Below are 24575 nucleotides of genomic sequence, written 5' to 3'. Positions count from 1 at the left end.
GAACATAAAACAGCCTGTTGGGCATTAGCTCAGGGGACAGAGGACGGTCAGGAATGGGGGATCCTAGGCACTGAACTGCGTCTTCTCCACCCACCTGTTACTGTCAGGGTCTCAAGTGCAAATGCTCATGGGACCAGGTGAATGAGGTAGAGAGTGCAGGATGAGGCAGGTGCAGGATAAAGGTGAGGGTACGCAACCTGCTTAAGGGAGCGAAACAGAGAGGGAAGTCTCCCGATTTAAAATAATCTTTTTTTTATAACCACCTTGTGGGTCATATCTGGCCCATGAGCCACCAGTTTTAACCTCCCAGGTACAGCTCAGGCTGTGTACATGCAGGACGGGGACTCCCTCCTGGCCAGACCCCTGTGCACCTCCAGAGCTTCAGGAGGAGTGGCCCTCCCACGGGGCCACGTGGAGGCTTATCCGAACAGGGCCTGGTCTGCAGGCGCGTTGGTGGTGGTAAATGACTCGTCCCCTGTGTCAAGTGCTTAGAACTGCACTTGGCATAGCAAGTGCTCAGTGACTGTTAGCATAACCCTGGGCCTCCCGGGAAACGGCGAGCCCTGGGGTTGGGCAGATAGCAAGGGCAGAGGACTAGGTCCTGTTCTTTCCTGATCTCCCTCCTGGCTGGGGAGGAGCCAGACTCTTCCCTTCGATGGGACAGTGAGAAACACCTGGCACAGGGGCCTTGGTGGGGAGGGGTATCGGACTGTGAGCGGCTCAGGACTCCACAAAGGGCGGTAACTGCACAGCTCTGTGCTGACAGCCATTGCCCTGCACACTGTAAATGAGTGAGTTGTAGGGCATGTAAAGTACAGCTCAACAAAGCCATTAAAAAGAAAAAGAAAACTCTAGAAAGAGGGGCCGGGAAGCGACCCTCCAGCTGATCAGGGAACCTGGCCCAGACATTGACCCCTCAGTCATTCATGCAACAGATGTTCTCTATATCTGCTTTGTCTTAAGTGAGTGTTTGGAACACAAACTTTAAACCAATCTTGGGGGTAAGAGCCAGGAAGGCTCTTGGTGGGGGAGATCTCTGAGCCGAAACCTGACCGGTGTGGGAAGATGAGCCACATGAAGTCGTGGAGGAGGGTGTTCCAGGTGGAGGGAACAGCATCTGCAAAGGCCCAGAGGTAAGGAAGGCCAATATCCTTAAATATCTTTTTTTTTTTTTTCCTTTTGGCATGTCAGTCCCTGTGTTGGACAATGCTGGTGGCATTTTTGGTGCATAACTAACCCCTGGTCCCTGCCTTCATGAAGCTTCAGTAAGCGACATAGACACATCACTGGACATGATCATCTGTGCTCAGGCGGGGAAGGCACAAGCAGAGTGTCAGGGCGGGATGGAGACCATCAGAGAAGGCACCTGACCCAGTCTGAGAGAACATCAGGGAAGGCTTCCTGGAGGAAGAGATAGCGTTCCAAACAGTTTCTGGGGTTCTAGATCCCTTGGAAAATCTGTGGACATTCACAGAAGAAAATACACAAACATTGTAGGCAATTCTCAAACATTCCCACGGTGGGCATCCCATGACCCCCTTGTGTATAAATGTCCCGGGAATGGGGACAGGGTGGCCAGCAGTGCAGGAAAACGTTGAGGTGTGATTTAAGCATCCTGGGAGTGGGCTGGGGAGAGGTTTTGAGAACCCCAAATATCCCTCTCACTCCCCCACCGGACCTGGTGGTTGTGCCAAGGATCTGGCTTTTATCATGCCTACCCCCCCCATCCTCCCCACCCCCCTACACACACACACACACTAATCTCCAGCTCCGGTGCTGCAGGGCCCTTGGAATGTCCAGAGGGAAACAATCCAGGAAGTCACCGCGCTTGCAGCACATGCGCCACAGCTCCCCTGCCCGTCATCTCAAGCCCCAGTGCCCGATGCTCAATTGTCAGCAAGACCTTCCAGCCTTTGGTCTCCAGACTAAGGTCATCGCCGTAGTTGTCGTCGTCATCACATATCACCATCATCATCACTGATACGTCAATAGCGCTTCCTATGTAGCAGGTATGCATGTGTAGCTCACCTCATTTTATCCCATCAGGCCTATGAAATGGGCATTATCATCATCTCCATTTTCCGCACGTGAAGCACAAAGCAGTTAGGAGACTTTCCCAAGGTCACACAGCTACTCACAGCTACTAGGGGCAGAGTCTGGCTCTGGAGCCCTTTTCTGAGGACTCCGGATCAAAAGTAATCATGAGCCCTAGTTGGTTTGCTCCGTGGATAGAGCGTCGGCCTGCGGACTGAAGGGTCCCAGGTTCACTTCCAGTCAAGGGCACGTGCCTGGGTTGCAGCTTGATCCCCAGTAGGGGCATGCAGAAGGCAGCGGATCAATGAATCTCATCATTGATGTTTCTATCTCTCCCTCTCCCTTCCTCTCTGGAATCAACAAAAATATATTTAAAAAAAATAATCATGAAGCAAAGTAATACAACTGCTGGGGATTGCTGCAAAATAACCCCACAGAGCAGCTGGGTCACAGTGAAAAGAACTTGGGCCCTGCCAACCTGGGTCATTCACACCTGGATTATATGTGAGAGCAAACTCCTTTTTTAGTTTAGTTGTCATATTTTGAAGTCTCTTTGTTTTTATTTTTATTGAGTTCAGAGAGGAAAAGAGGGGAAGAGAGAGATAGAAACATCAATGAGAAATCATTGATCGGCTGCCTCCTGCACTCCCCCTACTGGGGATCGAGCCCGCAAATCAGGCATGTGCCCTTGACTGGAATGGAACTCGGGACCCTTCAGTCCGCAGGCTGATGCTCTATCCACTAGGCCAAACCAGCTAGGGCTAAATTCTCTTTGTTATAGCGACTTAGCTTATATCCTACAACGAGGCCATCAGAGTCACCGGAGGGCTTGTTAAATGACAGATTGCTGGGCCCCACTCCTGGAGAAGGGATGAAGAACTTGTACTTGAAATAAGTTCCCAGGGGTTGCCGCTGATCTGGGGACCACACTGTGAGAGCCACTTCCTAAACGATGCAGGTCCTCACCATAGGCTGCTTGTATGCCCAGCATCACACTTTCTCTTTGGGAAGAGTTTCCTTCACTGAGTCCGGGGGTTGACCCCACTGGAAGACTCCAGTGAGTCCCTTCCTTTGCGCCTTTGCTGTTGGTTCAGGGATGGCCATTTCCCAGCAGCCGGGCCTATGAGAGGCAGCTCTGGGACTATTGCTGGACTGGTGGGAGGGACCTCCGATGCTTGCTGTATTGGAGGAAAAGTTATGCTATAAATTAGAACATTATTGGATCAATGACAAAACTGTTATACAATAGATTAGAAAAATGGCGTGTATTGTTAAATTTATTAAAGTTAGTCATTGTACTGTGGTTATATAAGAGAACTAGAGGCCCGGTGCACGAAATTTGTGCACAGGGGTGTGTGTCCCTCAGCCCAGCCTGCACCCTCTCCAATATGGGATCCAGGACTGCTGGCTCCCAACTGCTCGCCTGCCTGCCTTCCTGATTGCCCCTAACCACTTCTGCCTGCCAGCCTCATCACCCCTAACCACTCCCCTGACAGCCTGATTGATGCCTAACTGCTCCCCTGCCAGCCTGATTGCCCCTAACTGCCCTCCCCTGCAGGCCTGGTCCCCCCCCCAACTGCCCTTCCCTGCAGGCCCAGTCCCCCCTAACTGCCCTCCCCTACAGGCCTGGTCACCCCTAACTGCCCTCCCCTGGAGGCTTGATCGCCCCCAACTGCCCTCCCTTGCAGGCCTGGTCCCACCCAACTGCCCTCCCCTGCTGGTCATCTTGTGGTGGCCATCTTGTGTCCACATGGGGACAGGATCTTTGACCACATAGGGGTAGCCATCTTGTGTGTTGGAGTGATGGTCAATTTGCATATTACTCTTTTATTAGATAGGATAGAGGCCTGGTGCACGGGTGGGAGCCTGCTGGTTTTCCCTGAAGGGTATCCCGGATCAGGGTGGGGGTTCCCTTGGGACGTGGGACGGCCTGGGCAAGGGGCCTATGGTGGTTTGCAGGCTGGCCACGCCCCTGGGCAACCCAAGTGGAGGCCCTGGGATATGGGATTTATTTATCTTCTATAATTGAAACTTTGTAGCCTTGAGTGGAGGCCTGGGCCTGCCAGGGCAGGCAGAAAGCTTGGCTTCCTCCATTGCCAGGGAAATCCAAGCCTCCTGCTTGCTCCATGGCCGCAGCCATCTTGGTTGGGTTAATTTGCATACTCTCTCCTGATTGGCTGGTGGGTGTGGCTTGAGGGTGTAGTGGAGTGATGGTTAATTTGCATATTACTCTTTTATTGGATAGGATATCCCCATTCTTAAGAATACACATCCAAGTATTTAGGAGTAAAAGGCTATGGTGTACATAACTTAGCCTCATGGTACAGGAAAAAACAAGGGGAAGAGGGAGGAAATCAAAAAGTAAATGGAGAAAAAAAATGTTAATAGAATTTGAGTAAAAAGTGTATGTGTTCTTTGTACTATCTTAGTTTTGCTTTTGTCTGTGTGTATATTTGAAATTATCTCCAAATAAATAGCTATTTTTTTTTAAAGAAATGAGAACTGTAAAAGTCTGGACAACAATCTCAATATAAGTAGAACTGGGGAGATAAAGATAAGATAAAGGGCTCTGGCCTGGCCAGTGTGCCTCAGTGCTTGAGTATGAACCCATGAACCAAGAGGTCCCTGGTTTGATTCCTGGTCAGGGCACATACAGGGGTTGTAGGATAGATCCCTAGTGGGGGGGGGGGGGCATGCAGGAGGCAGCAGATTGATGTTTCTCTCTCATTGAAGTTTCTACCTCTCTATCCCTCTCCCTTCCTCTCTTTCTAAAATCAATAAAAACATATTTTGAAAAAGATCAAGTACTCTATAATCCAGGTAGTGTTCGGTATGATGATTCAACTATGGGTTAAACTTAACACCTGACTTTTAAAAGAGTGTGTGGTATGCCAGAGCCGGTTTGGCTCAGTGGATAGAGCGTCGGCCTGCGGACTGAAGGGTCCCAGGTTCGATTCCGGTCAAGGGCATGTACCTTGGTTGCGGGCACATCCCCAGTGGGAGGTGTGCAGGAGGCAGCTGATCGATGTCTCTCTCTCATCGATGTTTCTAGCTCTCTATCCCTCTCCCTTCCTCTCTGTAAAATATCAATAAAATATATTTAAAAAAATAAAAATAAAAGAGTGTGTGGTAGAATTTCAAGGATTACTACTGAAAGAATAGAAATCGTGCATAGATCACAAACTAGTAGAAGGAAGAGAGCGAGGAAGAAATCACAAGACAAAACAAAACAAAAAAATGTAGCCACTTCAGAGAAGTTTCAATGAGAGGGAGAAATGCATAGAGAAAATGGGGACAACAGAATCACAAAGTAAGAAGATAAGAGTAAATTCAATATATCACTAAGCACCTACAGAAAAATGCCTTCTGAAGCTAAACACTTCTGGCTCCCGCCCTAGCCAGTTTGGCTGAGTGGATAGAGCATCGGAACCTGCAGAAGGGTCCTGGGTGAGATTCTGGTCAAGGGCACATACCTCGGTTGCAGGCTCCTCCAGGGCCCCAGGCCCTGGTCAGGGTGCACGCAGGAGGCAACCAATCAATGTGTTTCTCTTACATCAATATTTCTCTCTGTCTTTCCCTCTCTCTTCCACTCTCTCTAAAAGTCAATGGGAAAATACCCTCAGGTGAGGATTAAAAAAAAAGTAAACACTTCTGGCTCCCACCCTGCCTCCTACCCTGCCTCCCTCCAGGGCTCCCTCCCTGCCTCCCACCCTGCCTCCCTCCATGGCTCCCATCCTGCCTCCCACCCTGCCTCCCTCCATGGCTTCCACCCTGCTTCCCTCCATGGCTCCCTCCATGGCTCCCACCCTGCCTCCCACCCTGCCTCCCTCCATGGCTCCCATCCTGCCTCCCATCCTGCCTCCCTCCATGGCTTCCACCCTGCTTCCCTCCAGGGCTCCCTCCATGGCTCCAACCCTGCCTCCTGCACTTGCCCCCAGGAGCTCTTCTCTCCTACAGCTGAGGGACTCAGACTTCCCAGGTCAGATCCAGCGCCTCCCCTGCTCAGAACCTTCCTGTGGCTCCATCTGACTCAGAGTGAAAGCCAGTCCCCACTGTGGCCTGTGCCCCTCTCACCTCATCGCCCCATTCCCCACCTGGCTTGCTCCTCTCCAGCTACGTGACCCTCCCTCCCGGCACCAGACACGTCCCACCTCGGGACCTCCGCACTGGCTGCTCCCTCTTTCCGCTCAGCTCACGCCCCACCAGCGGGGAATGGGTAAGTAAATTAGGCAAATCACACAGAGGAATCATGCACCACCATGAGAATAACCTGTAACTACACACAAAGGAGTAACTACACACACTAACAGGAATGAGTCTTTAACTGTGTTAAGTGGAAAAGGCCAGACATTAAAGAGAATATATTTTCTGATTCTATTTATACAAAATTCAAGACAGGAAAAAGCAATCCGTGCAGCCAGAAGTCAGAATGATGGTGAATTTGAGGGGAGGGGTTTACATTGAAGGAGCCACGAGGGGACTGGCAGGGGGGCTAGGAATGTTTCTTGGTCTGGGAGTTGGTAGCACAGGTGTGTTCAGTTGGTGAAAAGTCACCTCACTCTGCATTTGTGGTTTGTACTGGTTTGCATGTGCATCTACTTCAAGAATCAGTTTAGAAAAAAACAAAAACCAAAGAAATGAAACTCCATGTTCCCAGCACCCAGCTTAAGAAGCGGACGTTTCCAGCCAAAACCGGTTTGGCTCAGTGGATAGAGCGTCGGCCTGCGGACTGGAGGGTCCCGGGTTCGATTCCGGTCAAGGGCATGTGCCTTGGTTGCGGGCACATCCCCGGTGGGGGGTGTGCAGGAGGCAGCTGATCGGTATTTCTCTCTCATCGATGTTTCTGACTCTCTGTCCCTATCCCTTCCTCTCTGTAAAAAATCAATAAAATATATTAAAAAAAAAAAATTTGAAGCGGACGTTCCCGCACTCAGGCCCCTCTCCATCAAATGTGTTTTTATAGTTGCACATCCTGCTACCACTTCAGTTTCTTCCCCCCCCCCCGACTTATAAGCACCCCCGCCCCCCACCGTGCGTTCCAGACAGCAGGCACGGGTTCCAGGGGAGAACTCAGGCGCCGTGGGGGTGAGGGTGGGAGGGACTTCCCCATGGAACCAGGGCAGGAGGAGGTAATGTTAATTTGATGCCCTGGCCCTAAATCTTGATGAGGGGGGGGGCTTTGTAGGGCACCCCTAAGTGTTCAGGGCCCCAGTGTCTGCAGGGGGGACTCAGGGCTGAGCCTTCCTGTAAAGCAGTCATTGGCAATGCAACCTGCTGGCATGCACTCTCCGTCTCTCTCCCTCCCTCTGCCTCCTTCCCTCCCTCCCAACCTCTCTTCAAGAAAGGAAAAAACCTCACAATTATTTACATAAAGTTTTATTACAGCAAACTGTAACCAAAGGATCCACATTCAAACTTTGAATCTTTCAATAAACTTTGAATAAATAGCAGTGCATTTTTTCTCTTTTGTACTGTAATGTTTATTTTGAAATTCTTTTTTTGCCGGCATGATTTCATATGAATGAGGTTCGAGAAAAGAAAATGTTCACTGCCTGCATTTTTTTTCTGGCCACTAATGTTGTTCATTTCACTTCCTGGTTGTTACTGGGAATAATTTTGTCATATAGGGCCTGGAGGGGCTCGGCAGGCCTCTGTGATATCCGGGGAGGGGGGAAAGGGAGGGTGTGGGTGGCTGAAGGGGAGTGGGTCCCAGAGGACACAAGGGTAGAACAGGCTGGGGGACTCTGGGCTGGGGGAGGGGCACTGAAGGTAGTGTGGGGGTTGGCTGTGGGGGAGGAGGAGGGGGAGGGAAGGGGACATGGAGTGCTGGCTGCTCTGTGTGGGCCTGGTGCCTGGACAAGGGGATGACTTAGCCTGCGGGGGGGGGGGGGGGGGGGGGGGGGAAGGCGGGGCTTAAATAAAGAAGAAAGAGCAGGTCAGAGCAACCTCTGTGGTTGAGAGCTTCCTGGCACCTTTCCTAACGCACTGGGTCCTCACAGCACCACCTCACAGATGAGGAAACTGAGGCTCAGAAAGAGGAGGCCATTGCCTGGCCGTTGTGGCTCAGTGGTTGAGTGTAGACTCATAAACCAAGAGGTCACCAGTTTGATTCCTGGTTGCAGGCTGGATCCCCAATAGGGGGCATGCAGGAATCAGTGGATCTATGTTTCTCTCTTTCATTGATATTTCTTTTTTTTTTTAAATTGATTTCAGAGAGGAAGGGAGAGGGAGAGAGAGTTGGAAACATCAATGATGAGAGAGAATAATTGATTGGCTGCCTCCTGCATGCCCCACAATGGGAATTGAGCCTGTAACCTGGGCATGTGCCCTGACAGGGAATCGAACCGTGACCTCCTGGTTCATAAGTCGATGCTCAACCCTGAGCCATGCTGACCAGGCCCTCATCGATGTTTCTCTCTCTCTACCCCACACCCTTCCTCTCTCTGTAAAAAAAATCAGTTAAAAATATTTTTAAAGGTTATTAAAAGAAGGCCCTGGCTGGTTTGGCTCAGTGGATAGAGTATAGGAACCTGTGGATCGAAGGGTCCTGGGTTTGATTCCGGTTAAGAACACGTACCTCGGTTGGAGGCTCCTCCCTGGTCCAGGCCCTGGTGAAGGCGCATGCAGGAGGCAACTAATTGATGTATTTCTCTCACATCGATATTTCTCTCTGTCTTTCCCTTGCTCTTCTTCCACTCTCTCTAAAAATCAATGGAAAAATATTCTCAGGTGAGGATTAAAAAAAAAGGTTAGAAAAGAAAGAAGAAAGAAAGAAGAGAGAGAGAGAGAGAGAGAGAGAGAGAGAGAGAGAGAGGAAGGAAGGAAGGAAGGAAGGAAGGAAGGAAGGAAGGAAGGAAGGAAGGAAGGAAGGAAGGAAGGAAGAGAAAGAAAAGAAAGAAAGAAAGAAAGAAAGAAAGAAAGAAAGAAAGAAAGAAAGAAAGAAAGAAAGAAAGAAAGAAAGAGGAGGCTTCAAGATGGAGAGCGGGGCTGGAGGTCTGGTCTTCTACACAACCCTGTTCTTCGATATCTTAACTTCAGGGCTTAAACCACCTTTGATTATTGATTTTTCTCCCATTAGAAAAACAAATACAGAAACATGAAACCAAATACATGTACTAGTAACTACAAAGCCCGAGGAAATTTTTGGAGTGACAGACTGCCATGAATCTGCTTGCGGCGGTGGTTACATGACTCCATGCGTTTGTCAAAACTTACAGAGCTGTGCACACACCCATAACTTCTACTGTTTGTAAATGAAAATAATAATAGAGAGAAACCAAAATGGCGGCATAGGTAAACACCTGAACTTGCTTCCTCACACAACCACTTCAAAACTACAACTAAAAGACAAAACGGACATCATCCAGAACCACAGGAAGGCTGGCTGAGTGGAAATTCTACAACTAGGAGGGAAGAGAAAAGCACACTGAGACTCAGAGGAGGTGCGGAAGTAACATGCAGAGGTACGGAGGCGCGAGCGTGCTCAGGGAAAGGGCTGGCAACTGAGGACACTCTCGACTGCTCTGAACTCCAGTTCCAGGCGAGACTCTGGGGACCCAGACTCATACGGGGAGGCAGGGGGAGGGGGGAGACTGGACTGTCTGGCCGGAATACGAGGGCGGCTTTTTCTCAGAGGTGCTTGCAGCGAGTACCGAGGAACACTGAGACCTGGGGGGCCTCTTAGGGCAGGGCTGAAGGTCAGCCATTGCTGTTTGCTCTGCCCTGTTGATTCCCTGAGACCCTGCCCCACCCAATTTACAACCCCACCCCAGCTGTGCGCAGAGGCTTTTGCATATGAATGGCCTGGCCCTTTGCAATCTAAAATTACCTAACAAACTGCAGCTGGGTCAGAGAGACCCAGAACTTCCAAAAGAAGGCCCAAGACTCCACAGCAACTTGCATTGCTTCACAGCTGGGCCTCATCTGGGCACCTCCAAACCCCAAACAAAGAAGAGGAATCTGCAGATCTCTCTGTAACTCCTGCTGGGTGGCCTCAGGCAGAGGCTAAATTAGCACCTCCTTGGAGAGCCAAGAGCCAGTGTACCCAGTGGTCAGAGTGGGACCATCCAGATTACAACTCCTCAGATCCATAAGAGACACACTCAGGGGGCAGACTCAGTGAGCACCAAAGCCCCAATGAAGCAAGTCTTGCCTCATAAGTTGTCTCCAGCACAGAAGTTCTCCCAGCGTAGACACAGCTGATCCTCACAGCCAATTGGCCTGGAGGTCAATTCCTCCCAGTGATACCAACAACAATCAAGGCTTAACTACAAGACTGTGCACACAGCCCACAAAGGGATGCACCAAGAGTGTCCACCTCAGGTAATTAGGGAGGCTGAGCCACTGGGCCATATAGGACACCTAGCACACAAAGCCATTCTATCAACACAGGGAAGCAGCCAAAATGTGGAGACAAAGAAACAGGTCACAAATGAAAGAAATGGAGGAAAGCAAATGACTGGATATAGAGTTCTAAACCACAGTTATAAGGTTGTTTTTTTTTTTTTTTAAATATATTTTATTGATATTTCACAGAAAGGAAGGGAGAGGGATAGAAAGCTAGAAACATCGATGAGAGAGAAACATCGATCAGCTGCCTCCTGCACACCTCCTACTGAGGATGTGCCCACAGCCAAGGTACATGCCCTTGACCGGAATCGAACCCGGGACCTTTCAGTCCGCAGGCCGACGCTCTATCCATTGAGCCAAACCGGTTTCGGCTAAGGTTGTTTTTTTTAAAAAATAAATCTTTATTGTTCAGATTATTACAGGTGTTCCTCTTTTTTTTCCCCCATAGCTCCCCTCCACCTGATTCCCCACCCCACCCCATGCCCTTACCCCCCGCCACTGTCTTCATCCATAGGTGTAAGATTTTTGTCCAATCTCTTCCAACACCCCTTTCCCCCTGAGAATTGTCAGTCCACTCCCTTTCTATGTCCCTGATTCTATTATATTCACCAGTCCATTCTGTTCTTCAGATTTTTTATTCACTTGATTTTTAGATTCACTTGTTGGTATGTATGTATTTGATGTCATTTTGTTGTTCATAATTTTTATTTTTACCCTTTTCTTCTTCTTCCTCTTCTTAAAGTATACTCTTCAGCATTTCATGTAATCCTGGTTTGGCGGTGATGAACTCCTTTAGCTTTATCTTGTCTGTGAAGCTCTTTATCTGACCTTCAACTCTGAATGATAGCTTTGCTGGGTAGAGTAATCTTGGTTGTAGGTTCTTGCTATTCATCACTTTGAATATTTCTTGCCACTCCCTTCTGGCCTGCATAGTTTCTGCCGAGAAATCAGCTGACAGTCTTATGGGTGCTCCCTTGTAGGTAACTAACCGTTTTTCTCTTGCTGCTTTCAAGATTCTCTCTTTGTCTTTTGCCCTTGGCATTTTAATTATGATGTGTCTTGGTGTGGTCCTCTTTGGATTCTTCTTGTATGGGGTTCTGTGTGCTTCCTGAACTTGTAAGTCTATTTCTTTCACCAGGTAGGGAAAGTTTTCTGTCATTATTTCTTCTAATAGGTTTTCAATATCTTGCTCTCTCTCTTCTTCTGGAACCCCAAAAATTCGGATGTTGGTACGCTTAAAGTTGTCCCAGAGGCTCCTTACACTATCTTCATATTTTTGGATTCTTTTTTCTTTTTGTTTTTCTGGTTGGGTGTTTTTTGTTTCCTCATATTTCAGATCTTTGGTTTGATTCTTGGGGTACGTTGATCTACAGTTGAGTTTATGTATATTCTTTATTTCAGACAGTGTATGCTTAATTTCTGACTGGTCCTTTTCCATTTTTTTTTGGCATTCTCATTAAGATCCTTAAAGGTCTCACTAAGTTCCTCAGCGGTTTTTAGAAGATTCTTGAGTAACCTTATAAATGTGGTTCTGAACTCTATGTCGTCCAGTAGTTTGCTTTCCTCCATTTCTTTCATTTGTGACATGTTTCTTTGTCTCCGCATTTTGCTGCTTCCTTGTGCTGATGGAGTGGATTTGTGTGGTAGGTGACCTATAGGGGCCAGTAGCTCAGCCTCCCCAATCACCTGAGGTGGACGCCTTTGGTACACCTCTTTGTGGGCTGAGTGCAAAGTCTTGGTGTAGTTAAGCCTTGATTGCTGTTGGTACACTGGGAGGAATTGACCTCCAGGCCAATTGGCTGTGAGGACCCGCTGTGTCTATAATGGAAGAACTGCTGCGCTGGAGACACGCTTATGGTACAGGACTTGTTTCAGTGGGGCTTTGGTGCTCACTGAGTCTGCCTTTTGAATGTGTCACTTATAGATGTGAGGAGTTGAAATCTGGTGTCTCACACTGACCACCAGGTACACTGGCTTCTGGATCTCCAATGGGGTGCAGGTCAGCTACTGTCTGAGGCTACCCAGCAGGCGCTACAGCGAGAACTACAGTTTTCTCTTCTTTGCTTGGGGTTTGGAGGTTTTGGAGCTGTCTGACCCGGGCTGCAAGTTTGCTAGGTTAAGCTGCAATAAGGCAGGTCATTCATATGCTAAAGCCACTGCTTGGAGCTTGGGTGGGTTTGTAGATTGTGCAGGGCGGGGTCTCAGGGCATGACTAGGCTAGGGCGTGGCAAACAGCGATGGCTGCCAGTTAGCCAGCTCTTCATCCCGACCCACCGTGTCCCCGCGTCCCGTGCCCCAACACAGTAAACAATTATTCCTGGGTGCAGCCCTGCAAGCAAGCCACCCTCACTTTCTGACCCCACGGCAGACAGTCCAGCTTCTCCTTATTGGAGTTTGGGTCCCCCGCGTCTCCCCAGAAACTGGAGTTTGGAGTAATCGGGAGCTTGTCTCCCTTAGGGTTGAAAAAAGCAGCGCTCCCAGTCGCCCGACGCCAGCCCAATTCGCGCGCCTCCATACCTCAGCTTTTTAGCACTTGTGCACCTCTCAATGCTGTTTGCTCTTTCCTTCTAGTTGTAGAACTTCCACTCAGCCAGCTTTCCCATGGTTCTGGGTGATAGACATTTTGTCTTTTAGTTGTAGTTTTGAAATTGTTGTGCGAGGCAGCAGTTTAGGTGTTTACCTATGCTGCCATCTTGGATCCTCCACAGTTATAAGGTTTTTCAAGAATTTTCTAGAAACCACCGATAAATTTAGTGACTCCCTCGAGGATATGAAAAAGAACCAACTAGAAATTAAGCATACACTGACTGAAATAAAGAATAATATACAGAGATCCAACAGCAGACTAGAGGATTGCAAGAATCAAGCCAAAGATTTGAAATACGAAAAAACAAAAAACACCCAACCGGAAAAGAAAAAAGAATCCAAAAATATGAAGATAGTGTAAGGAGCCTCTGGGACAACTTCAAGCGTACCAACATCCAAATTATGGGGTGCCAGAAGAAGAGAGAGAGCAAGATATTGAAAACCTATTTGGAGAAATAATGACAGAAAACTTCCCCTACCTGGTGAAAGAAATAGACTTACAAGTCCAGGAAGCACAGAGAACCCCAAACAAAAGGAATCCAAAGAGGACCATACCTAGACACATATAATTTAAAATGTCAAGAGCAAAAGACAAAGAGAGAATATTAAAAGCAGCAAGAGAAAAACGGTTAGTTACCTACAAGGGAGCACCCATACGAACGTCAGCTGATTTCTCAACAGAAACTATGCAGACCAGAAGGGAGTGGCAAGAAATATTCAAAGTGATGAATAGCAAGAACCTACAACCAAGATTACTCTACCCAGCAAAGCTATCATTCAGAATTGAAGGTCAGATAAAGAGCTTCACAGATAAGAAAAAGCTAAAGGAGTTCATCACCGCCAAACCAGTATTATATGAAATGCTGAAAGGTATTCTGTAAGAAGAGGAAGAAGAAGAAAAAGGTAAAGATAAAAATTATGAACAACAAATACATATCTATCAACAAGTGAATCTAAAAATCAAGTGAATAAAAAATCTGATGAACAGAATAAACTGGTGAATATAATAGAATCAGGGGCATAGAAAGGGAGTAGACTGACAATTCTTGGGGGCAAGAGGGTGCGGGGGTGCGGGAAGAGACTGGACAAAAATCGTACAACTATGGATGAGGACAGTGGGGGGTAAGGGCAGAGTGTGGGGTGGGAATCAGGTGAAGGGGAGCTATGGCGGGGGGGGGGGAGAGGAAAAAGAGGAACAACTATCATCTGAACAATATAGATTTATTTAAAAAAATAAAATAAAATAAAAAGCAACTACTGGTAAAAATAATAATAATAATAATAATAATAATAATAATAAACCAAAAGACCGGCAGGCATGGCTCAGTGGTTGAGCATCAACCAATGAACCAGGAGGTCATGGTTCCATTCCTGGTCAGGGTGCATCCTGGTCAGGATGTGGGCTCGATCCCCAGTAGGGGTCGTGCAGGAAGCAGTCGATCAATGATTCTCATCATTAATGTTTTTATCTCCCTCTCCCTCTCCCTTCCTCTCTGAAATCAATAAAAATATTTTTAAAATAAATAAACAAAATAGAGCCCTGGCCGGGTAGCTCAGTTGGTTAGAGCGTCATCCTGCTACTCCAGGGTTTTGGGTTCCATTCCAGATCAGGGCACATACAAGAAGCAACCAATGAATGCATAAATGAGTGGATCAACAAATAGATGTTTCTCTCTCTCTAATCAATAAATAAAAATTAAAAAATATAAGAAGAATTTGTTGTTTGTTAAGCACAATTTGAAAAATACAGAAAACTGGAAAGATAGTACCTCTGCCTCCCCCCACCACATGGCCCCCGTCCCACATCACTATCGTACTTAACATTTTGATACATTTCCATTCAGCCTTTTCTATTTTACTCAGCCTTTTAAAAACATGTGTGTTTTACATAACTGTATGAGCAAATTGTTTATACAGTCCTGCTTTTTCCCTTAAAACATAAGCTGTTCCCCTGTTCCCGGTCCTCTCTGTGTAAACACAATCTCTAGTGTTTTCACGATGTTTACTCAACGGGGCAGTGTTGCCAGACATTGAAGCTGTTTCCAATTTCCTCCCATTATAAATAATGCCTCGATGCACATCCCTGTGAGTCCCAGAGGCGGGATTCCTGGGCCAAAGGGTGCGGACCCTTTGGCAACTCACAGTCAAAATTGCCTTAGAGTTTCTGCCTGACCCAAAGCTGAAATGACCTCATACAGTTAAAGTGAGATTTCACTGCTATTTGTTATTTCCTAAAGGTTTGATTCATGACTCACGTTCATGAGAGGATGTCTTTTTTTTTTTTTTTTTCAACTTGCAGGAAACAGAAATCCATTCACACTAGCCTGTGTTAAAAGGAGGTTGATCAGTCAGCGAGTAAAGCTAATATTCAGCTCGGACAAACTATCTTGTTATGTCGATTGTTGAAATACTTAAACATTTTGTTATGTCGCTTGGTAGATCGTGCTGTCCCACCGGACTATTCCAACCACTTGGGTCCCTTCCCCAGGACTTCCCAGACCTTCCCACCCTAACACCAGGCACAACTCAAACCATTCAGTGCCCAACATACTGGTGGTTAAATATTTTATTTTATTATTATTATTTTTTAAATATATTTTATTGATTTTTTTACAGAGAGGAAGGGAGAGGGATAGAGAGTTAGAAACATCAATGAGAGAGAAACATCGATCAGCTGCCTCCTGCTCACTCCCCACTGGGGATGTGCCCACAACCAAGGTACATGCCCCTGACTGGAATCGAACCTGGGACCCTTGAGTCCGCAGGCCAATGCTCTATCCACTGAGCCAAACCTGTTAGGGCTAAATATTTTCTTTAGTCTTTGATGCAAGTAACAGAAGAGCTGACTTAACTGGCTTAACTTCTAAAGGAAATGTGTAACTGGGAAACAACAGTACAGCAAGGTCCCCATTACTTTTCAACCTTCTGTCAACCTAATAAAATAGTCATTTTACCAGCAAAAATTAGTTTATTCGAGAATACTAGAAAAATTGCAATTCAGAACAAGCAAACTATCGTGAACCACAGGCAAGTCTGGAGAACAAGAGAGGAGCATTATTTCATAGAGAAAAAGGGGAAAGTTGGGAGGGGTGGTTATGAATAAAAGTCCATTGGAGGAGAGAGACAGAGACAGAGAAGGAGACAGAGTGTGTACTCAGCGTGGCAGTGGCTTTTCATTGGCTGGGCTGTTGCTAAGCAAGAAGAAAATCTTCCTTCCTCCTGCTGTGGTAGCAAAGTAAGTTTCTTTCTGCACCGACTTGTAAATTAAGCTGCCATGAGTAGTACCTGAGAGAGAGCTCCCCATTCAGGGCTAACTCCACTTTGAATGAGGTGGGGTTTTAACATTTTTTACACCTCTGTTTTACCGGTATCTTTTCCAGTGATAGCTCCCAAGATGGCTGTGGCTTGTGGCCACATGGAACCTCATTCATATACCATAGGTGAAGGAGAGCACTTTTATCCCAGATTTTCCTGCCAAAGTAATGAGACTGACTCTGATTGGCTAACTGAGTTCCTGTGCCAGAACCAATCACTGTGGCCTGGGGGACCTGCATGCTCTGATAGGCTGAGCCAAGTCACATGTTTCTCACTGGTAAGGTTAGTGATTAAAACTCGCAGCTGAAGCCACAACCAGGTTCAAATTTCATTCTTAGCCAATCCTGCAGTCCTTTCTGCCCTGTTTCCCATCCATAAAAGAGATAATAATAACACACCTCCTAGGGTTGCTGTGAGGACTAAATGAGTTGGTTGATATCAAGCACTTAGAATGGTGCTCATACACAGAAAGCACTTAAATGTTAGCTGCTCCTTTTGTCATTATATGATCATCCTTAGCTACCAAGGCTCTGGCTCTATCAAGCTCCTTATTTTTTTGCACATCATCCTCTTTCTAGTTAGTGTTGTGGGGTAAAAGTCACCCCAAAACACGGTGGCTTAAAACATCAGTCAGCCAGGAAACAGTGACTCTAAATGACACACTATATCAGATGGATTAAATTGACATTTATAGAACATTTCACCCCAAGGCTGCTGAATATCTATTCTTCTCAAGTGCACATGGGTAATTCACAAAGATAGACCACATGTTAGGACATAAAACAAGTCTCTACAAGTTTAAGATTGAAATCATATCAAGAATCTTCTCAGATCACAGTGGAATGAAATTAGAAATTAACTACAGTAAAAACACCCCAAAACATTCAAATACATGGAGGCTAAATAGCATGTTATTAAACAATGAATTGGGTTACCAATGAGATAAAAAAAGAAATTAAAATATTCCTGGAAACAAATGAAAATGAACACACAATAACCCAAAATCTTTGGGACAAGCAAAAGCAGTCCTGAGAGGGAAGTTCATAGCACTACAGGCATACCTCAAAAGACAAGAAAAGTTAATGATAAACTATTTGACCGTACAACTTAAAAAATTAGAAAGAGAACAACAAGAAAAGCCCAAAGTAAGTAGAAGGAAGGAAATAATAAAGATTAGAACAGAAATGAACAGAGACTTAAAAATAAAAACCAAAACACACACAAAAAAATCAATGAAACCAAGAGCTGGTTCTTTGAAAAGATAAACAAGATGGATGAACCGTTAGCCAGACTCATCAAGAAACAAAGAGAGAGGACCCAAATAATTAAAATCAGAAACAAAAGTGGAGAAGTAACCATTGACACCACAGAAATACAAAGGATTGGAAGAAAATACTATGAGCAACTATATGCCAACAAGCTGGACAATGTGGATGAAATGGATAAATTCCTAGAAAAATACAATCTCCCAAAACTGAATCAGGAAGAATCAGAAAACCTGAATAGGCCAATAACAACTGAGGAAATAGAAGCAGTCATCAAAAAACTCCCAGAAAACAAAAGCCCAGGTCCAGATGACTTCACAGGGGAGTTTTACCAAACATCCAAAGAAGAACTAACACCTATGCTCCTCAAACTAGTCCAAAAAATCCAAGAGGAAGGAACACTTCCAAGCTCTTTTTATGAGGCCAGCATTATCCTAATTCCAGAGTCAGATAAAGACATTACAAAGAAAGAGAATTACAGGCCAATATCCCTGATGAACATAGATGCTAAAATCCTCAACAAAATATTAGCAAATCAGATCTAGCAATATATTAAAAAGATTATACACCATGACCAAGTGGGATTTATTCCAGGGATGCAAGGCTGGAACAATATTTGCAAATCAATAAACATGATATATCACACAAACAAATTGAAAGACAAAAATCACATGATGATTTCAATAGCTGCAGAAAAAGCATTTGTCAAAATCCAACACCCATTTTTATTTTATTTTTTTATTGATTTCAGAGAGGAAGGGAGAGAAAGAGAGATAGAAACATCAGTGATGAGAGAATCGTTGATCAGCTGCCTCCTGAATGTCCCACACTGGGGACCGAGCCCGCAACCCTGGCGTGTGCCCTTGACCAGAATCAAACCTGGGACCCTTCAGTCTGCAGGCTGATGCTCTATCCTCTGAGCCAAACCAGCTAGGGCCCAACACCCATTTTTGATAAAAACTCTCAGCAAAGCCCTAGCTGGTTTGGCTCAGTGGATAGAGCATCGGCGTGTGAACTGAAGGATCCAGGGTTCGATTCTGGTCGAGGGCACTTATCTAGGTTGCAGGCTTCTCCCCGACCCGGTGCTGGTCCCGGCACGTGCAGTAGGCAACCAATTGATGTGTCTATCTCACATCAATATTTCTCTCTGTCTTTCTCTCTTTCTTCCACTCTCTCTAAAAATCAATGGAGAAACATCCTCGGGTGAGGATTAAAAAAACCCACGACTCTCAGCAAAGTGGGAATAGAGGGAGCATATCTCAACATAATAAAAGCCATATATCACAATCCTACAGCAAACATCATACTCAATGGGCAACAACTAAAACCATTTCCTCTAAGAATAAGAACAAGACAGGAACGTCCACTTTCACCACTCTTATTCAACATAGTACTGGAAGTCCTAGCTACAGTGATCAGACAAGAAGACGAAATAAAAGGCATCCAAATTGGAAAGGAGGAAGTAAAACTCTCATTATTTGCAGATGACATGATATTGTACATAGAACACTCTAAAGACTCCACCAAAAAAACTACTAGATTTAATAAATAAATTTGGCAATGTAGCAGGATACAAAATCAACACCCAAAAATTGATGGCTTTTAAAAATATATACTTCGTTGACTTTTTTAGAGAGAGGAAGGGGGAGGGATAGAGAGATAGAAACATGGAGGGGAGAGAAACATCCTCAATCGGCTGCCTCCTGCACACACCCCACAGGGGATCGGGCCCACAACCTGTGCATGTGCCCCAACTGGGAATCGAATCAGTGGCCTCTTGGTTTCTGCCTCGATGCTCAACCCCTGAGCTACACCAGCTGGGCTTGATGGCTTTTTTAAAAAAACACATATTTGTATTGATTTCAGAGAGTAAGGAAGAGGGAGAGAGAGATAGAAACATCAATGATGAGAGAGAATCATTGATCGGCTGCCTCCTGCACACTCCTCACTGAGGATTGAGCCACAATTGGGGCATGTGCCCTGACTGGGAATTGAACCATGATCTCCTGGTTCATAGGTCGACGCTCAACCACTGAGTCACGCCAGCTGGGCTTGATGGAGTTTTTATACATCAATAATGAATTTTCAGAAAGAGAAACTAAACAAACAATCCCATTTACCAGCAACAACAAAAAGAAATTAAGATATTTAGGAATAAACTTAGCCAAAGACTCAGAAAACTACAGGATGTTGAAAAAAGAGATCGAGGAAGATATAAACAAGTGGAAGAATATGCCGCGTTCATGCATTGTTAGAATTAACATCATTAAAATCTACAGATTCAATGCACTTCCCATTAAAATGCCAATGGCATATTTCACAGATCTAGAACAAATACTCCAAAAATTTATATGGAACCAAAAAAGACCCTGGATAGCTGCAGTAATCTTGAGTAAGAAGAACAAAGTTGGAGGAATCACAATACCAGATATCAAGTTATACTACAAAGCCACCGTAATTGAAACAGCCTGGTACTGGCACAAGAGCAGGCGTATAGATCAATGGAACAGAACAGAGACCCCAGAAATCGACCCAAGCCGTTACGCTCAATTAATATTTGACAAAGGAGGCAAGAGCATACAATGGAGTCAAGACAGTCTCTTCAACAAATGGTGTTGGGAAAATTGGACAGATACATGCAAAAAAAAAAAAAAAGAAAAAAGAAAGAAATCAGACCACCAACTTACACCATACACAAGAATAAACTCCATATAAGCATAACCAATGGACACAGACAGTAGGGGGGTGAGGGCATGTGCTGGGGGGAGGGAGCGGCCGGGGAGAGGTCAATGGGGGAAAAAGGAGACATATGTGACACTTTAAACAATAAAGAATTTAATTTTTAAAAATATTTTTATTGATTTCAGAGAGGAAGGGAGAGAGAGATAGAAACATCAATGATGAGAGAGAATCATTGATCACTTGCCTCCTGCACGCCCCCTACTGGGGACCAAGCCCACAACCCAGGCATGTGCCCTTGACCAGAATCGAACCCGGGACCCTTGAGTCTGCAGGCCGACACTCTATCCATTGAGCCAAACCAGCCAGGGCAGAATTTAATTTTTTTTAAAAAAAGAATAAACTCAAAATGGATAAAAGACTTATATGTAAGTCATGGAACCATAAAAATCCTAGAAGAAACCATAGGCAGCAAAATCTCAGACATTTCTCATAGGGATATGTTTACAGATATATCTCCTAAGGCAAAGAAAACTAAGGAGAAAATAAACGGACTACATCAAAATAAAAAGCTTCTGCACAGCAAAATAATCCATTAACCAAACATAAAGGGAGCCCAGTGTATGGGAGAACATATTTGGCAATGATACATCTGATAAAGGTTAATTTCCAAAATACATAAGGAACTCACAGAACTTCACAAAAGGAAAACAAACAATCCAATAAAAAATGGGCAAAGGACCTAAATAGACACTTCTCCAAAGTGGACATACAGATGGCCAAGGGACATGTGAAAAAATGCTCAAAGTCACTGGTCATCAGAGAGATGCAAATCAAAATGTGTATAAGGTATCACTTCACACCTGTCAGAATGGCTACCACCAACAAATCAACAAATGACAGTGCTGGCGAGGATGTGGAGAAAAAGGAACCCTAGTGCACTGCTGGTGGGAATGCAGACTGGTGCAGCCATTATGGAAAATAGTATAGAGTTTCCTCAAAAAATTAAATATGGAACTACCATTTGACCAGTGATTCCACTTCTAGGAATATATCCTAAGAAACCAGAAACACCAATCAGGAAGAATGTATGCACCCCTGTGTTCATAGCAGCACAATTTACAATAGCTAAGATCTGGAAATGGCCCAATTGCCCATCAGTAGACGAGTATATAAAAAAGCTGTGGTACATTTGCACCATAGAATACTATGCAGCAGTAAAAAAGAAGGATCTCTTACCCTTTGAGACAGCATGGAGGGACCTGGAGAGCATCATATTAAGCTAAATAAGCCAGTCAGAGAAAAACAAGTATCACATGACCTCACTCATATGTGGAATCTAATGAGCAAAATAAACTGATGAACAAAATAGATTCAGAGACATAGAAGCATAGAACAGACTGCCGAATCTCAGAGTGAAGGCAGGGAAGGGTGGGTGGGAGGGAAGAGACCAACCAAAGAACTTGTATGCATAGATGCATAGCCCATGGACACAGACAACAGGTTGGTGAAGGCCTGGGGGTGGGGACCCGGGGGCTGGCTAGAAGGGGTCAATGGGGGGAAAAGGAGGACATATGTAATACTTTCTACAATAAAGATTTAAAAACAATAAAAAAGAAAAAACTAGATGGCTTATTCTCTCTCACCATGATTGTGGGCAGATTTTGGGGACGGGCCTATCAGGGCTTCTCCGCACGGTCTAGTCTCTCCACGCGGACTAGTTTGGGCTTCTCTCCGGGCGGTGGCCTCAGGGCAGTCCGACTTCGTGCCTGGCAGCTCAGGCACCGGGGCCAGCGTTTCAAAAGAGGCAGAGGCGGCCTCACCTCTTCTGTCCTAGCCTTGGGAGTGATGCAAGGCCACTCTGCCACATACTATGAGTTACAAGCAACGCACAAGCTCACCCAGATGCAAAGAGAGGGCACACAAACCCTGCCTCTGAATGGGAGGGGTCTCAAGGTTAAGAAAAATATGTGGATGGACATTACTGCAGCCATCTTTGGAAATCACAGTCTGACTCCACTTGGTACTAACGTAAGTTCCACCTCTGTACAATCAGTGCCCCCAACCATCTTACCTGGTCATGGCCTACAAGGCCCAATTCTAAATGGAAATCATTTATTGACAAGTCTCAGTTCCTTGGGATGGAAAACATGATACAGTAGTCCCCCCTTTCCACTGTTTCAATGTCTGTTGTTTCAGTTACCACTATGATAAGAAACATTAAACGGGGAATTCCAGAAATAGGGAACGCATGCTTTAAATTGCATGCCATTCTAGATAGAGTGATGAAATATCTTGGCATTTGACTCTCCGTCCAGCGTCTCCATACTGCACACACTACCCACCTGTTAGTCACTTAGCAGCCCTCTTGGTTATCAGCTTGACTGTCACAGGATGGCAGTGCTTGTGTTCAAGTCACCCTTATTTACTTAATAATGACCCCAAAGTGCAAGAGTAGTGATGCTGGCAATTCGGAGGGGCCAAAGAGAAGCAATAAAGTGCTTCCTTTAGGTGAAAAGATAGTATGTATGTATGTATGTATGTATGTATGTGAAAAAACATAGTAAATATGTTTAGGTTTTTAGGCATTCCACAGTTTTAGGCATTCACTGAGGGTCTGGACCAGGTCCTCCATGGATAAGGGGGGACTTCTATATTTCCCTGTTTGACTGCCCCCACCTGCTATCTATGCTAATTTTCTCTTTCCTTCTGGATGAAGGCTACAGGGAGCCTTCATGACAATTTCACCAGATTCTCATTCATTTTAAAACTCAGTCTTGGATATTAGATCATCCTTTGAAATGATTGCTCCTGTTTGTAGGTGTGACAATGGGTGAGAGGATGGCCTAGTTCTGAGAGGACACATGGGGACGTATTTAGGAGCCAGCACTCAGGATGACTCAGCAGATATCGATGTGTGCATTCGTGTGTGCATGCGTGTGTGTGTGTGTGTGTGTGTGTGTGTGGATTTAGAGAGAGAGGGGGAAAAACAAACATAAAATGTTAACAACTGCTGGTTCTAGGTGGACTGAACCCTGATTCCAAGCTCCAAGGGGAGGGAACGTTCTCCTCTCTTGAGAACTCTACTGTCTGGCACTCCTTTCTCCTCCCCACTCTTTTCTGAGGTGTGTGTGGGGGGCGGGGGGGTTAAAATTGGGCTTGCCCTGTTTGAGTTCTTTGGGTAGGTGGCTGGTTCCCATGGCTGTGACCTTGAACTTAGGCTGTGGGGTAGTTGGCCACTTTTGTCCTCAGCTTTGGCCCTAGTGGCAATTCTGCAGGTCCTGGGAAAGTCCAAGTCAACATCCTATTACCGAAGTCTGAGGGCAGACTCCACTTGGCGCCCAGCAGCTGATGGCTGTGATTCTCACCCAAGGGCGCGCTGGGGGACCTTTGGAAATGTGCGGGATTGTTTGTTATTGCCACAGTGACTCTGGGAAGGGCTGCTTTGGGCAGCTGTTCTCTAGCTTTTTGACTTCATTTCCGCCTTCTCCATCCCTGACAACTCCAGCCCTCCAGCCTGCAGTGTGCTCCCAGCACTGGCTGTTCCCCCTGCCAAGGAACACGGCTCCCTCAGACATGGGCTGGACTCCTGCCCTTCAGTCAGGTCTCTGGTCAGGGCTGGGGTGCCACACATTGTGTTGATGGGGCGAGGTCACCTGCTAGGGCAGGGATGTTAACTCTGTTGTCCCCGGGTCTACTGACGTTTCTTTTTTTTTCTTTCTTTCTTTCTTTCTTTCTTTCTTTCTTTCTTTCTTTCTTCTTCCTTCCTTCCTTTCTTTTTTTAAATACATATATATATATATATATTTTTTACTGATTTCAGAGAGGAAGGGAGGGGGAGAGAGAGACATCAAAGATGAGAATCACTGCTTGGCTGCCTCCTGCATGCCCCCACTGGGGATTGAGGTGCCCCGACCAGGAATCCAACCGTGACATTCTGGTTCACAGGTCGATGCTCAACCACTGAGCCATGCCCTCCGGGCTCATCATTGATGTTTCTCTCTCTCTCTCCCTTCCTCTCTGAAATCAATAAAAATACACTTAGAAAAAAACCCACCAAGAAACAAACAGGCAAATCTTATGAGATGTGTATTATACTTCAATTAAACTATTAAATAAAACAAAGCAAATATGGGTTGAGGATGTAAATAAACGCTCTCAGGAGGTGCCCTGCGGCACCTGCCTTACTCTATGCCCTGCTCTGGCGACATAGTGGTGACCAAGACAGCCCTTGTCCCTGGCCTCACAGGCCCACATGACAGCCCAAGTGGTGGGGCCTGGAGGGGGTAGGCACAGGCAGAGGGGCTCGAGCCGGGAGGGGGGAAACAGAGACAGAAGGAAGGGTCA

The 24575-nt window shown here is 45.9% G+C and overlaps 1 protein-coding gene across 1 annotated transcript in view; it reads left to right on the top strand.

Annotated features, from left to right (window-relative positions):
- Positions 1-24575, top strand: part of SNRPA (small nuclear ribonucleoprotein polypeptide A) — a 752186-nt gene that overhangs the window by 628631 nt on the left and 98980 nt on the right. The gene's annotated exons all lie outside the window — the stretch shown is intronic.

The sequence above is a fragment of the Plecotus auritus genome (assembly GCF_963455305.1).
Source record: "Plecotus auritus genome assembly, chromosome: 10".
In the NCBI taxonomy this organism is placed as follows: domain Eukaryota; kingdom Metazoa; phylum Chordata; class Mammalia; order Chiroptera; family Vespertilionidae; genus Plecotus; species Plecotus auritus.
Note: the sequence above shows the minus strand (reverse complement) of the source record. Positions and strands in the feature narration are given on the sequence as shown.